Below are 13,822 nucleotides of genomic sequence, written 5' to 3'. Positions count from 1 at the left end.
GAGGGGGGATTTGATAGCAGCCTTCAACTTGCTGAAGGGAGGTTCCACAGAGGACGGAGAGAGGCTGTTCTCAGCAGTGATGGATGGCAGAACAAGGAGCAATAGTTTCAAGTTACAGTGGGGGAGGTCTAGGTTGGATATTAGGAAAAACTATTTCCCTAGGAGGGTGGTGAAGCACTGGGATGGGTTACCTAGGGAGGTAGTGGAATCTCCATCCCTAGAGGTTTTTAAGTCCTGGCTTGACCAAGCCCTGGCTGGGATGATTTAGTTGGGATTGGTCCTGCCTTGGGCAGGGGGCTGGACTCGATGACCTCCTGAGGTCTCTTCCAGACCTTAGAGTCTATGATTCTAAGGAGACAGAGGAAGCAGACCTGTCTTAGTGGACCAGAAAGTAGTCCTGAGGCACATTAGAGACTAACATGTATATAAGGTATCATGAGCTGTCATGGGCAAAACCCACTTCATCCAATGGCACATGACACTATCTTTTCATTAGTCTCTATGGTGCCGCAGGACTGCCAGGATCTCCAGTCCCAACATAGGTGAATTTGAGCAGGCCACTTAACGTGGTTTGTTTCTTCATCTTTACAGCAGGGATAATGATACTCAACAAACTCACAGTGGTAAATGCAGTGATGGTGGTGCACTGCTCTGAAGCGGTAAAACACTAATCAGTAACACGGTCACTATTAAATACTCACCAATTGCCCCACCCTAGTCTCTGAGGGTATGTCTACACTAGCTCGTTAATTAGAGCTAGGTAGGCAAATCAGCCAACTGGAGTTGCAAATGAAGCCCAGGATTTAAATATCCCGGGCTTTATTTGCATGTTCCCGTCCGGCCGCCATTTTTAAATCCTCCTTAGTTTGAACGAACTGCCCGCGACTACATGCGGCAGTTTAAAGTTAATCCGAACTAAATCCTTCGAACTAAGGGGAATTTAAAAATGGCAGTCGGATGGGAACATGCAAATAAAGCCCAGGATATTTAAATCCTGGGCTTCATTTGCAACTCCGGTTGCCTGATTTGCCTACCTACCTTGAATTAACGAGCTAGTGTAGACATACCCTGAGCTATCACGCTTGTGTTCTCTTTGGAGCACAGGTAAGTACGGCTGGATCAAAGGCACCCCGGTGTGGTAAACATGGATATGTTAGTGGCAACCCCTATATTGTTAGAACAATAGTTACCAGAGATGGGAAAGTTCATCTGTGCACCCTACTACCAGTTCAGGATAGAGTCCTCTACTCTCTCTCTTTCCATCCTTCCCTGTCTCCCTTTTTGCCGCCCGGGTTGCAGAAAGCTTTCCTTGTCCTCTGATTCTGCACCCACCAAAAAAATTGCTCGTGAATTTTTATAGCATCTCCCCACCTGGCTGGGGTTTGATTTGTGCACACGGTCACCCATGTGCTAGAAACTTAACCCACGTTATTTGGCCTTGGCAATTGGTTGCAGGGGCAAGATCAGAGGCTGCTTCTGATAATCGGGGTGTGGCTGGGATCAGGTGCGGGTTCTGGGGGGTGTTTCAATGCAGGGTTTCAATGGGTAGGGCTTCAGGGCTCCAGCTGAGCACTGCTTAGCTCAGGTGTCTCCTGGGTGGTGGTGCAGTGGGGTTAAGCCAGGCTCGCCCTTGCCCTGGCCCTGCGCTGCTCTCCAAAGCAGCCAGCAAACTCCCTCCATCCCTAGTCCTGTTGTGCCCCCCACTCTGCTCTGTGGAGATAGGATACAGGGTGGGAGAAGGGGGCACTTTGACATCCGCGCCCATCCTCTCCCTTCCCTGCCCCGCCTGGCAAACAGGAGGCTCCTGGGGGAACAGCTCTAAGGAAAGAGCCAGAGATGCACAGTAGTGGGGGGAGGAGCAGCTGAAGTGCTGGCACTTGATAGCCCCGGGGCCAAACCAGTCAGGATCACCTATCAGAGGCTCCTAGCTCGACTAGATCCGGATTTACAGTGGTGACCACTGCTCTAACCCCATAGCACATTCAACTTCAGCCTGGATCATCTAATTTACATTTGCAAATGAGATGGTGTGAGGGAAGGGTGATGGATACCCCTCCCCTTCCTGGCTACCCCCAATGCCAGTCAAACTGATTAGCAGGAAAATGGCTGGTGGGCACGGTCTGCTCCCATGCTGACTAGGGGTGTTAAATATCGGTTAATTGAATAGTCGAGTAACCTCATGAATTCTTATCGGATACTCGACTATTCTATAGTCCCCAGAGGTGGGTCGGCAGCCTGTGTGCTCCGGCCCCACTCCCGAGGAGCTCCCTGCCACCTCGCGCTGCTGCCTCTGTATCAGAAGCAGCAATGGGGGGTGCCAGGCAGGAGCTAGTCCACTAAAGCAGCCAGTTTAAACACCGGCTCCCCTCACGAACTGGCTGCCTGTCACCCTGTGCTGCTGCCTTTGATAAAGAGGCAGCAATGCGGGGTGGCAGCAGCCTCATCTGGGGCGTGAGGTCTGAGCTCCTGGACCCAGCGTGAGCCGGAACTGTGCCGTGCTACCTGCCTGCCCGGTTCCTAATGCACTTTAAATGCAGAGCCGCAGCAGGGGTAGGTCTTGGGCCAGTGGCAAGCCAGGACTGAGCTGAGTTGCTGGCAAAATATAGCAAGGAGGGAGGGGAGAGAGGGAAACGTGTATAGTCTAGAGCATTAACCTATACGCTGTTGCTTATCGGTTAATCGACTACACTATTACATCCCTAATGCTGACGGCACCCAGCAAAAATGAAAACAAACAGAGACGTGAGCTGCTGGTTCAGCCCTTGTCCTGAAACTCAAGATGGCTGCGTCTTCAGAGGAACACCTGAGAGTCTCTCTCGTTTTATTTTGAACTCTCATCCAATTAGTTGAGAGGAGTCTAGGAAACAAAGGCGGGCATGGAATAGAAAGGGAGTCTTCTAGCAAGGCCTGTCTATGCTCATGTTTACTGCAGAGCTAACTCGCCCTGGGATCAGGGGCTGGAACCAGATGGGGAAGGAAACCTCTGGACGCTGCTCCCTCTCCTTTGATGGATGGTCTTGTGTTTAGGGCTTTGGACTAATGCTGGGGACCTGCATTCAGTTCCTGGCTCTGCCCCAGACTTGCTGTGGGACCTGGGGCAAATCACTGAGTCTCTCAGTGCCTCATTTCTCCCTCTTTGAAACTGGGGAGATTAATGATGCTTCCCTACATCATGGTGGGGGGGGGGGCGGGGTGCTTATGACGCTGGGCTTGGAGGTTAGGATGATGGAGGCCATACAAGTAACTAATCAGAGAGAGAGACAGCTTCCAGAAATAATGGAAAGGACAAACGAGATCAACTACAGTTGGAATTCTCCCTCATCAAGATTCCAACCAACTATTTTTAACATTTCTTCCAGGTTCTGGCTGTGTCTGAAAATGAAAGTGATGAAATGCCACAAGTGAAGCTGTTAACTCCGGAGAAAGGCAAAAAAAGCCAGGTATTGTCTTGGCTTTGTATTTAAATCCGTTGGGTTAGGATTTTGCAGAACTAAAATCAACTCTTGGGGGTAGTTCTGCTCCAAGGTCTGCTGGGCTGATCCTTCCAAATTTCAGGATGACATGGATAAAAGATTCGAGTCTGGCCTCTCTTTAGATCTCAAGTTTTCTGCAATGAGATTGATGAGATATTAAATCCATGTGTTATTCATGCTCCCCAGTGTGTATGTATGTATCCATCCATCAACATGATATGCAAATCTTCCTCTCTGTGATCTCCTATGATTTTTATGTTTCTTTTCCAGTTTATATAGTAAGCTCTGAGAATCAGAAACCATAGGCCAGATTCAGGCCTGTAAGTGTCCGGCCGTATTCCATTAAGCAGGGTTGGTCAAGTACGTGGTAAAGTGGTATAACGTGCACAGATTTGTCACTCACAGGGCATGCCAAATGAGTGTAACTTACACAAGTTGATGGGGGAAGTAGCAGGAAAAGGAAGCAATGCCGTCCAAAAGTGTGTGTGTGTGTGTGTGTGTGTGTGTGTGTGTGTGTGTATGTTAGAGAGAGAGAGAGAGAGAGAGATTTTATTCAATTATAAGGTGCTTTGAGATCATCTAACTGCGTTCACCCCACTCTTCTGTCATCAAAAAGCTGGGCCTCTAGGGTGTGTCTACACAGCAAAGGTATTTCGAAATAACAGACGGCTTATTCCAACTTCTGTAAACCTCATTCTATGAAGAATAACTCCTATTCTGAAATGACTATTTCAAAATAAGGTGTGTGTAGACACTTCACTGCTGCTATTTCGAAATAGCCCCTCACCAGGGCCATTCGAAGTTATCTCTAAATCGAGATAGCACGTCTACATTAGGGGAGCCTGCCTCAAACCCATTTTGAGGCTTCCCTGCAGCGTAGACGTGCTATTTCGAAGCAAGCTACTTCGGAATAACTATTCTGGAATAGCTTATTCCGAAATAACTGTGCAGTGTAGACATAGCCCTAGAGACCAGCCAGCCAACTATATGACGCAGTTGATCCCCCGAGCTTTAGCTTCACTTCGTTCAGTGATTTTGAGTCATGTTCAAGGGCAAAGTGTGGATCACAGACACCTGGGGAGAGATTCTATTAGTCGTCTCTCAAAGCAAAATGAGAAATGAGCTTATGTCATGGTAGCTTATCATCCCGAACTGGTGCAGACTTGTACGTGTGTGTGTGTGTGTGTGTGTGTGAAAGCACCCCTTATTGTGTGTGTGCGTGTGTGTGTGTGTGTGTGTGAAAGCACCCCCATTGTGTGTGTGCGTGTGTGTGTGTGAAAGCACCCCCATTGTGTGCGTGTGTGTGTGCGTGTGTGTGAAAGCACCCCCATTGTGTGTGTGCGTGTGCGTGTGTGTGTGTGAAAGCACCCCCATTGTGTGCGTGTGTGTGTGTGTGAAAGCACCCCCATTGTGTGTGCGTGTGTGTGTGTGAAAGCACCCCCATTGTGTGTGTGTGTGTGTGTGAAAGCACCCCCATTGTGTGTGTGCATGTGTGTGTGTGTGTGAAAGCACCCCCATTGTGTGCATGTGTGTGTGTGTGTGTGAAAGCACCCCCATTGTGTGTGTGTGTGTGCGTGTGTGTGTGTATGTGAAAGCACCCCCATTGTGTGTGTGCGTGTGTGTGTGTGTGAAAGCACCCTCATTGTGTGCGTGTGTGTGTGTGTGAAAGCACCCCCATTGTGTGTGTGTGTGTGTGTGTGTGTGAAAGCACCCCCATTGTGTGTGTGTGTGTGTGTGTGTGTGAAAGCACCCCTTATTGTGTGTGTGCGTGTGTGTGTGTGTGTGTGAAAGCACCCCCATTGTGTGTGTGCGTGTGTGTGAAAGCACCCCCATTGTGTGCGTGTGTGTGTGTGCGTGTGTGTGAAAGCACCCCCATTGTGTGTGTGTGTGTGCGTGTGTGTGAAAGCACCCCCATTGTGTGTGTGTGTGTGTGTGTGTGTGTGTGTGTGTGTGTGTGTGTGTAAGCACTGCCACGGTCCCCCAAACAAGCATGGTCCAGCCGGCCAAGGGAAGGCAAGAGCGCCGCGCTGCCTGAGCCTCCCTCCCTGGGTTGGGCGAAGGCTGGGGCCGATTTCCCCACTTGATAAGACACCGACCATTCCCCATTCATTGTACAAGGAGTCTGAGCACCTGACTCATGTTGTGCGGATAGGTGTTGTGCCTGTGAGTTTCTGTGAGACCTTGGGGGGGGGGGAGGGCATTCACACACTGGCAGTCCACATTTACTAACCTCCTCCGCCACAAAATTCCTGCTTACGGGCCTGTGGTGTGAACGCCGCGCAAGGAACAGATTGGGGGCCACCGGTGCGGGTCTCTGGCGCCTGACTGAAGAGCGGAGGAGCTGTGGGGAGGGAGGAAGCGGGAGAAGGTCTCTGACTAGATTGAAGCGTGAACAGTCAAAACATCGGACTCTCCCCCGCCCTCCCTTCCGCAGCATTTGACAGCACCACAGCAGGCCGCCCCTGCTCAGATCTAAACTGTTCAGATTTCTTCTGGTGAGAGAGTCTACGGGAGGCAGATGTGTCTGTAATGGGAAATGTTCGCAGGTGACTGCATGTGGGCCTGCTGAGCCCCTGTCAGGGCTGGGAAACGAGCACAGGCTACTCCAGAAGAGAGGCTGAAAGGCGCCACGTTGGCCGGTCTCCTGCGCCGCATCAGGAAACGCCGCTCGCTCCAAGTTCAAAGCTGCGACCTTGGCGTCCGCTTGCGCTCGCCGCTGTTCGAGGGGGAGGCAGGGGAGCGGAGAGGGGCGGCGTGGCTCAGAAGTTAAGACACGAGTAACAGATTTTTACATTTCCACTAGGAGACCAGGTGTCTCCTCAGCTCAGTAATGAGATTTGGGGAGCTCTCACCTTGGGGTCACTGATCCGAATGAAGCCCGGTCAATAGTGACCAACATGCCTCACGTCACTCGGAGGGCAGCCAGGCCTAGGCTGTGGTTTACAGCTTGTCATTTCCTTGGAGCTGATTATCTGATGGCGATGGGTATGTGCTTTTTTTTTTTTAATTACCCCACGGTTAGGCCGCTCTACCTGCTGGGTTTGTACCTCTACCTTGGGGTGAGTGGGCCAAGAAAGCAGACAGTCAGCGTACTAATTGCTGCTACTACCTCGTTTCTCTCCTGCCTCCGGAGGAGCCGCCAGCCATGCCAGGCCCCTGGGCAAGATGGGGAGGGAAGGGGCAGGGTCTCGGGCGGGCGGGGCTGGGGCAATCAGCCCTCACCACCATGCCATGCCCCCCAGCCCTTAGAGCCCCCTGGAGCACACTGCGCAGTGCTCCGGCGGTGATTTAAAGGGCTTGGAGCTGCAGGCCCTTTAGAATCGCCGGGCCCTGGGTCAGTTGCACCCTTTTCCCCTCATTGGTGGACTTGTCTGTGTCTCGGAGTTAAAGCCCCTTGTTCTTTGGGTGCTTGCTCATGTCCATTCCATGTGAGGTGTGCATGCTAGCCACATGCACTGGTGCTGGGAGTTTTCCCCTCAGTTGTATCCATAGGGGACCGGCTCTGGCACTTTTTGGAGAGGCACCCGTGAGGGGCACCACTGGCTCTTCCCACCCAGGGGTGTGGCTTTGGGCAGATGGGGTGGGGTTTGGATTTTTTTCCCCAGCTGGACCTTCACCCGCTGCCCATGTAGCAATACGTCTCAGAGAACACCGGTTAAGACCAGTTATGGAGAAAGATCACTGTCTTTTTTCTGTGTTGATGAGTAAGAACGTGAATCAGGGTTGCAGTGCAGGATCAGCAGCAGGGCTGTAGTAGGATTTCAGATTAACTGAGCTCATGACATTTGCATGGCCTTGTGCCATGCCCAGAGAGAACAAAGAAAACACAGCCTGTTGCTGGTGGGCCGCAGCTCAGATCATATATATTAGGGTTTGGCTTGAGGAATTTGAATCTGTCCACTCCTGAGATAAGCGGGTGTGAGTCCATTGCTGTCAATGAACCCACTTACTTGGGGGTTGCTTTTGAGCTGAAGAGAAGAAGGATGGTTTTCAGGCTAAGGCACTGGGCTGGAATTCAGGAGACTTGGGTTTAGTTCTTGGCCCAGACTTCCTGTATAATTAGGCAAGTTACTTAACCTCTTTATACTTCAGCTCTCCTTCAGTCTTTCCTACCTCACTGGGGCAGTAGGTGTCTACATTCACTATTGTATTTCCTCAGACAATGTGATGACGGTAGCCATATAAGGCCCGGTCTACACTAGAAAAGTAAATCAGCATAACTATAGCGGTGTTGGGTGTGGAAAATCCACATCCCTGAGCATCATAGTTAAACCAACATAATCACTGGTGTAGTAAGTGCTAGGTCAACAGGAATTCTCCGACTGACTTAGCTGCCACCTCTTGGGGCCATGAAACACCTCCACCGATGGAAGAATCCCTCCCATTGGCAAGGGAGCATCTACATTGAAGTGGTGCAGCTGCATCACTATAGTGTTTTAAGTGCAGACAAGCCCCTAGAAACTAGATAGCTAGATGAGGCAAAGCTTTTAACTTCCAGCAATAATTAAATCGATCCTTACAAATCTTTCTTAGACCTTGGAGGTGCCATCTTTGCTCAGCAGGCATCCAAGAATGTTTCTACTTCAGCAGACTGTAAAATATGTTTCACCTTGAAATAAGTCGAGGCTGGGTTTAAACCATGAGCTTACAGCCCACGACAAACACAGTACTTCAAAGTTCTGCCTTCGACTTGGATGCTGTCCTATCAAAATGATCTGTGGATTACCACCAGTTGGGTTTATCGGCAGCAAAGATAATGTAGATGTTTTCAGTTGTACAGAGGAAGCAAAGATAAGGGGGAGGAAGAGTCAGTAGAAAACTTGATTGAGTGACTAAGATAAATTTACTGTACTACAGGAAATCGAAATGTGAAATAAAGATCTCAAATAACTGAAATATTTAAAAAGATAGAGAAGTTAGGTGCACGTGCTAGTCATTTCAAGCAAGGCAATTCCTGGCGGCCAGGTGATCCTTTATCAATCCATCACCCAGCTGGACTGAATATTATAGAAGATAATAAAGTGGAGGAGGAATTGAAATAGAAACTAGTGAGGAAATGAAACTGAAAGACAGGTTTCCTGCACAAAATAGGATTGTAATTAACATGAGAGAGACAAGAAGTTTTTCTTGTGTGTTTTGCTTCCTTTTTAGTCAACATTTTTCTCTCAGGCTATGTCTAGACTGCAGGCTTCTTTCGGAAGAAGCTTTTCCGGAAGAGATCTTCCAAAAAAACTTCTTCAGAAAGAGAACCTCCATGCTGCCAAAGTGCATCGAAAAAGCGATCTGCTTTTTCAACAGATAGCATTCATTCAGCGTGGATGCTATCTTGCATGTAAGCTGTGATTACTATAAGTGGAGTGGCCACCAGGTCACCTGTGCTTTTCCTTCTTTCCTCTTCTATCGAAAGAACTCCCTCTTCCCTGTCCACACACACCTTTTTCTAAAAGAACTCTTTTGGAAAAGGCATTATGTCTCGTAGAAGGAGGTTTACTAATATCGGAAAAACCCCTCTGTTCTTTTGATATTTTTTCGAAAGAACATGATTGCAGTGTGAATGTAAGTGGAGTTTTTCCGAAAAAACTTTGTTGTGTAGACCTACCCCCAGGCAGATACAGCCAACTGCCATTAGGATCCTGGCTGGGCCATGGGTATGTGTTTACTGGATGCATTTCTCTATCATTACAAGCTATGAAGCCAGTCTCAAAAAAAGGGCTGTGGCAAGTGTTCCCTGTAAATTATGCGGTTGGGCGGCCACCCAGGAGAGATGCCAATGCTGACCCACTGATTGGCAGCATGCCTACAGCCGGTAGCATGTGCTTCTGGTGGTGGTGCACATCCGTACATGCCTCAGTGCACATAACAAAATTTATTCTGCATATAGGTGGGAAAAGTTGGCAGGACCGCTGGCTGTGCCACTTCTCTCTTTGCTCCCCTCCAAATAAAGAGTTAATGATCATCTAGAAAAGCAAACCCACAACCTGGCTGGGAAAAACCAAGCACCAGTTGTGGATCAGGTTATTTTACTACAGTCTAATGTTTTACATTTGCATTCTGATTTTGATGACCAAGGATTCAGACTCAGTCTGCATCCCTCCTCTTTCTTTACTTCCTCCTTTTAGTCTCCCCTCTCGTCCCCCCATTTGTCTCTGTTTAGCTAATCTGCTTGTATGTTACATCATTTCCCCCATCCTTTGTCTTGTCTCTTGTAAACTCTTCACAGCAGATCCTGTCTCTCCTTTGTACAGCACCTGCCACAGTAGTGCCCAGCACTTGGCACTACTGAAATATGGCGTAAGAATGGCCCTGTTGGCTCACACCACTGGCCCATCTAGGCCATGATCTGGCAGTGGCTAGTGCCAGGTGCTTCTGGCAATTGGAACTTATGGGACAGCTGGAGCCTGAAGTTGTATTCCTGACCATCTTGTCCAATAGGGGTACGTCTAGACTAAATGCCTCTGCCAACAGAGGCATGTAAACTAGGCTACCCGACATAATCAAAGAAGCCAGGATTTAAATATCCCCGGCTTCATTAAAATAAACATGGCCGCCACGCTGTGCCGGCTCAGCTGATCGTTGGCACAGCACGTGAGTCAAGACACGGATCGGTCGACAGGGGAAGCTTTTGTCAACCGCTCCTGAAAACCTTGTTTTAAATCCCGGCTTCTTTGACTATGTTGGGTAGCCTAGTTTACATGCCTCTGTTGGCAGAGGCATGTAGTCTAGACATACCCTAGCTGTTGGTAGACCTGTCCTGCAGGGACTTGTGCTTTTACTAACGCCTTTATATTTTTCACTTTCACACAGCCCACAGCAGGGCACTCCATAGGTGGACTGCGCACCGTGCAAAGTGCTTTTGTTTGTTGTAACCCTGCTCTCTATTACATACAAGCGATTAGCACAAATACCAACAGTCATGTCTGGGATTCAAACTGCAAGCTTACCAATGAGGAAAAGGAAGGGAGCAGGTACCAGCCGTTCACAATATACTGGTGACAGTGGTGTCTCAGGCCTCTGAAAAGAGCGTTTGAAAAGAAATCAGCCCCATTCAATACCTCTAGGTGCGACTCAGATCTAACAAAATAGGCGTCTTTGTCACATTCCATCAGCTAAATGCTAATCAAGTTGGACAAGGCATGATCTATTCCTAAGGACCATCCGCTGCTGCATAGATCAGTCTGAGGTTCATACTGTGTTAATTGCAAACTCTCCTCTCCAGCATCTCCTTTTTATTGCTGCTGCAGTATCCCACTTCCTATTAGCACCCCCTTCATAATCTACATCAGCGACTGGAAGTTTAATTCAGGGAAATCCAGGCTCTTTCTCGTATCGGTTCCTGGCAAAATAATTAGGAAGGAAATGATTCGTCTGGTTTCTTGTAAAGTCCCTCACATGCCACTGCAGCTTGCAGATATGTTTTCCCTCTCTCGTCTGAATCGTGTACAGAGTGCTTAGCACTTCCGGCGAGGTACTGCGTGTCCTTAACGTCTACAGACGTGGATAAGAGTGCGCACTCAGAACTTCATAGATTCAGATCCAGCCAGTCTTTCCCTGTCCATGTTGCCCTTTTCCAGGCAATAAGCATTGCAATTATGTGTCTAACAGAGAAGTAGAAATAGCTGCTTTCTGGGCACTGCTCGCAGAACAATGTTGTTTAGTTTTTTAGCTGCTACTATGGGGGTAGCTCCCACAGGGCTTGATAGCCTGCTCCAGCAAAATGGCAGCTGGGGGTTTTGTAACTGCTTGATCCGAGGGGGTGGTTTACAAAATAACATCATTTCCACTGCTACTAGCAGGGGACTAGAGATAAACTGGGCCCTGAGTCACAAAACCTTGCAGCGGCAATTGCAACAGCCCCTTTCTTCCAGACCCTCCGGCTCGGGGGTGTGTGTGTCTTGATTGTATCCCACTCCCAAGCCCTTGTGCTTCCTCCCATGAGGCAGCTTTCTGAGCATGAGTCCAGCTCAGCAGGCAGCTGGTAGGCAGCTGTCAGTTGCTCTAAGCTACACAGTCTGAATACCTGCTGCTTTGCTCATACTCACTGCATCTTCTTCACTCCCTGTGAGCAGAAACCAACCATGTTCCCTCTAATGTTTCATCCATGTGCAGAATAAATTTTGTTACATGCACCAAGGCATGAGTGGATGTGCTCCACCAATAGAAACACATGCTGCTGGGCATGGGCGCCATTGGAATCTCTTCTTGGTGGCTGCCCAAGTGCTCAACTTACAGACAGCATCAGAGCCCAGAGCCTAAGTTTCATGAACCCACTCCTCCAGGTGCTGCTTTGATAAGCTAATCTGATAATTGCTGAGGCACAAGGACTTTCTTAGCTTCCATCTTCTGCTCTGTGTCCAATACCTTTGTACATCCCCATCACAGCTGTTAGGGCCTTCAGAGCTATATTAAAATATAAAAGCTATCCATCTCTTTCCGTTTCCTCTCCTTCCCCCCGCAGTTTGGAATGTCTTGTAAGCTAAGTTGCATAACTTCTATACCATGCAAAACTCTGTTTCCTTTCAGTTCACTCAGAGGGTGAAGGGGAATCCATGACTTCCTAAAAAAAGAGATAATCCCATTTGTGAAGTTCTGCTTGCATCAACCCTAACTCTCCCTCAGGACTAGGGAAGCAAAAGAGTAGTCGAATATTCAACTACCCGATAAGACGAGAAAGGTATTTTGTGCTTGGCAGAGTGATGTCAATTGCAAGACACAGAGAGAAGAACATGCTAAGGTGAAGGCAGAAGTCTGACGTAAAACCAGAGAACTCAGGAATAAATGGTGGACTGAGAAGGTGTAAGAACTCGAATGTTTGTGGCTACCCATAAGACACGTGATTTCTTTAGTGCTATTAAGGCTGTTTATGGGCCAGCTTGTCATGGCATGAACCCCCTTCGCTCAAAGGATGGAACCACACTTTTGAAGGACAACGAAGCCATTAATTTTCACTGGAAAGAACATTTTGAAGATCTTCTTAATTGTAATTCCATGGTTGCAGATGAAGTTCTTGAGCAAATCCCCCAATGACTTTCTAGGGATGAGCTCGGAGACCCTCCCAATTTGTATGAGGTATACAATGCCATCAAGCAGATGAAGAACAACAAGACAGCAGGTCCAGATGGGATCCCCGCTGAAATCTTTAAAGATGGTGAACCAGAGTTAATTTGGCAACTTAGCCTGTTTATCCTTAAAATCAGGATAAAGGAGGAGATACCCAGTGGAATGACAGATGCCTTGATTGTTACCCCCTTTAAAAAAGGGGATAAAGCAGACTCCGGGAACTATAGTGATATCTCTCTCCTTGCTATTGCAGGCAAAGTTCTGGCACGGGTCCTTGCAACCTGTCTTCTGCTTCTGTCAGGAGAAATGTTATCAGAGTCACAGAGTGGCTTTTGACTGTTACCCCAAAAATATTCTCACTGGAGACCACCCAGGATTATACTAGTATGGGTTTATTTCCACTAGGTAAAGCTAAAGAGGAGTAAGCAGCCACCAAAGGTTTAAACTAAAGAAGATATAACTCTCTCTCTCTCTCACACACACACACACACAGACAAGCAAGCAAGCACACACCCCTCCATTCACTCACTCATTCACACCCATTCATTCCTGCCCTCAGACACTCACACACTTACACAGACATATGGGTTGCAAAAGAAGCCAAGGCATGTGGATCCTGGAGGGTCTGTCTGCTCATCATGGCTGGGGAAGCTGGTCAGGAAGAGAGATGCTGGAGAGGACCTTCTCAGGAGCAGGGGAAGGAAAAAGAGAGAGACTCACATGTGCTCCCCCTCTTTTTATATAGTGTCTGAATGGCTCCTGTGACTCATTCACCTCATCATCAGGAAGCATGCCCAGACTTCCCTTATCCAGCAGGGAGCATGCCCAGACTTCCCTTTATCCAGCAGGGAGCATGCTCAGACTTCCCTTTATCCAGCAGGGAGCATGCCCAGACTGTGATGACTCATTGAAATGTGCTCCATTGTTCCCAGTCTTCTTCAAACACACTCTCACACTCACACTCTCTCTCCATTCACCCAGGGGAGATTGCAGTTTAAGGAAAGTTACAAACAAGGTGGCTGAGAGTTACACAGATTACAAAGTTTGACAAAGATCACAACGAGTTGCAGTGTAAAACCTTAGACCTTACAGTTTGGTGTAGCTTTAGAAAATCCATGTATATAAATCAAGTAAGCTTAGGCAGAGGCTTTTTTATGCAACACCGACCACATCGCAGAACTGCGGATATGATCTTCATTGCACGGCAGTGGCAAGAGGAGTGTTGGGAGCAAAACTGACCACTGTACATGGCTTTTTATTGATCTAACTAAAGCCTTTGATTCAGAGAATCG

At 48.4% G+C, this 13,822-nt stretch overlaps 1 long non-coding RNA gene across 1 annotated transcript; it reads right to left on the bottom strand.

Annotated features, from left to right (window-relative positions):
* Nucleotides 1-3,321: 3,321 nt before the first annotated feature.
* On the bottom strand, nt 3,322-13,446 carry LOC142819205 (uncharacterized). Its single transcript, XR_012897010.2, has 3 exons — nt 13,106-13,446; nt 5,704-5,814; nt 3,322-3,607 (listed from the first exon to the last, which is right to left on the bottom strand). It is a non-coding gene; the product is annotated as an uncharacterized LOC142819205 (long non-coding RNA).
* Nucleotides 13,447-13,822: the final 376 nt, after the last annotated feature.

The sequence above is a fragment of the Pelodiscus sinensis genome, chromosome 21 (genome assembly GCF_052426305.1).
Source record: "Pelodiscus sinensis isolate ZL-2025 chromosome 21, ASM5242630v1, whole genome shotgun sequence".
Taxonomy (NCBI): Eukaryota; Metazoa; Chordata; order Testudines; family Trionychidae; genus Pelodiscus; species Pelodiscus sinensis.
Note: the sequence above shows the minus strand (reverse complement) of the source record. Positions and strands in the feature narration are given on the sequence as shown.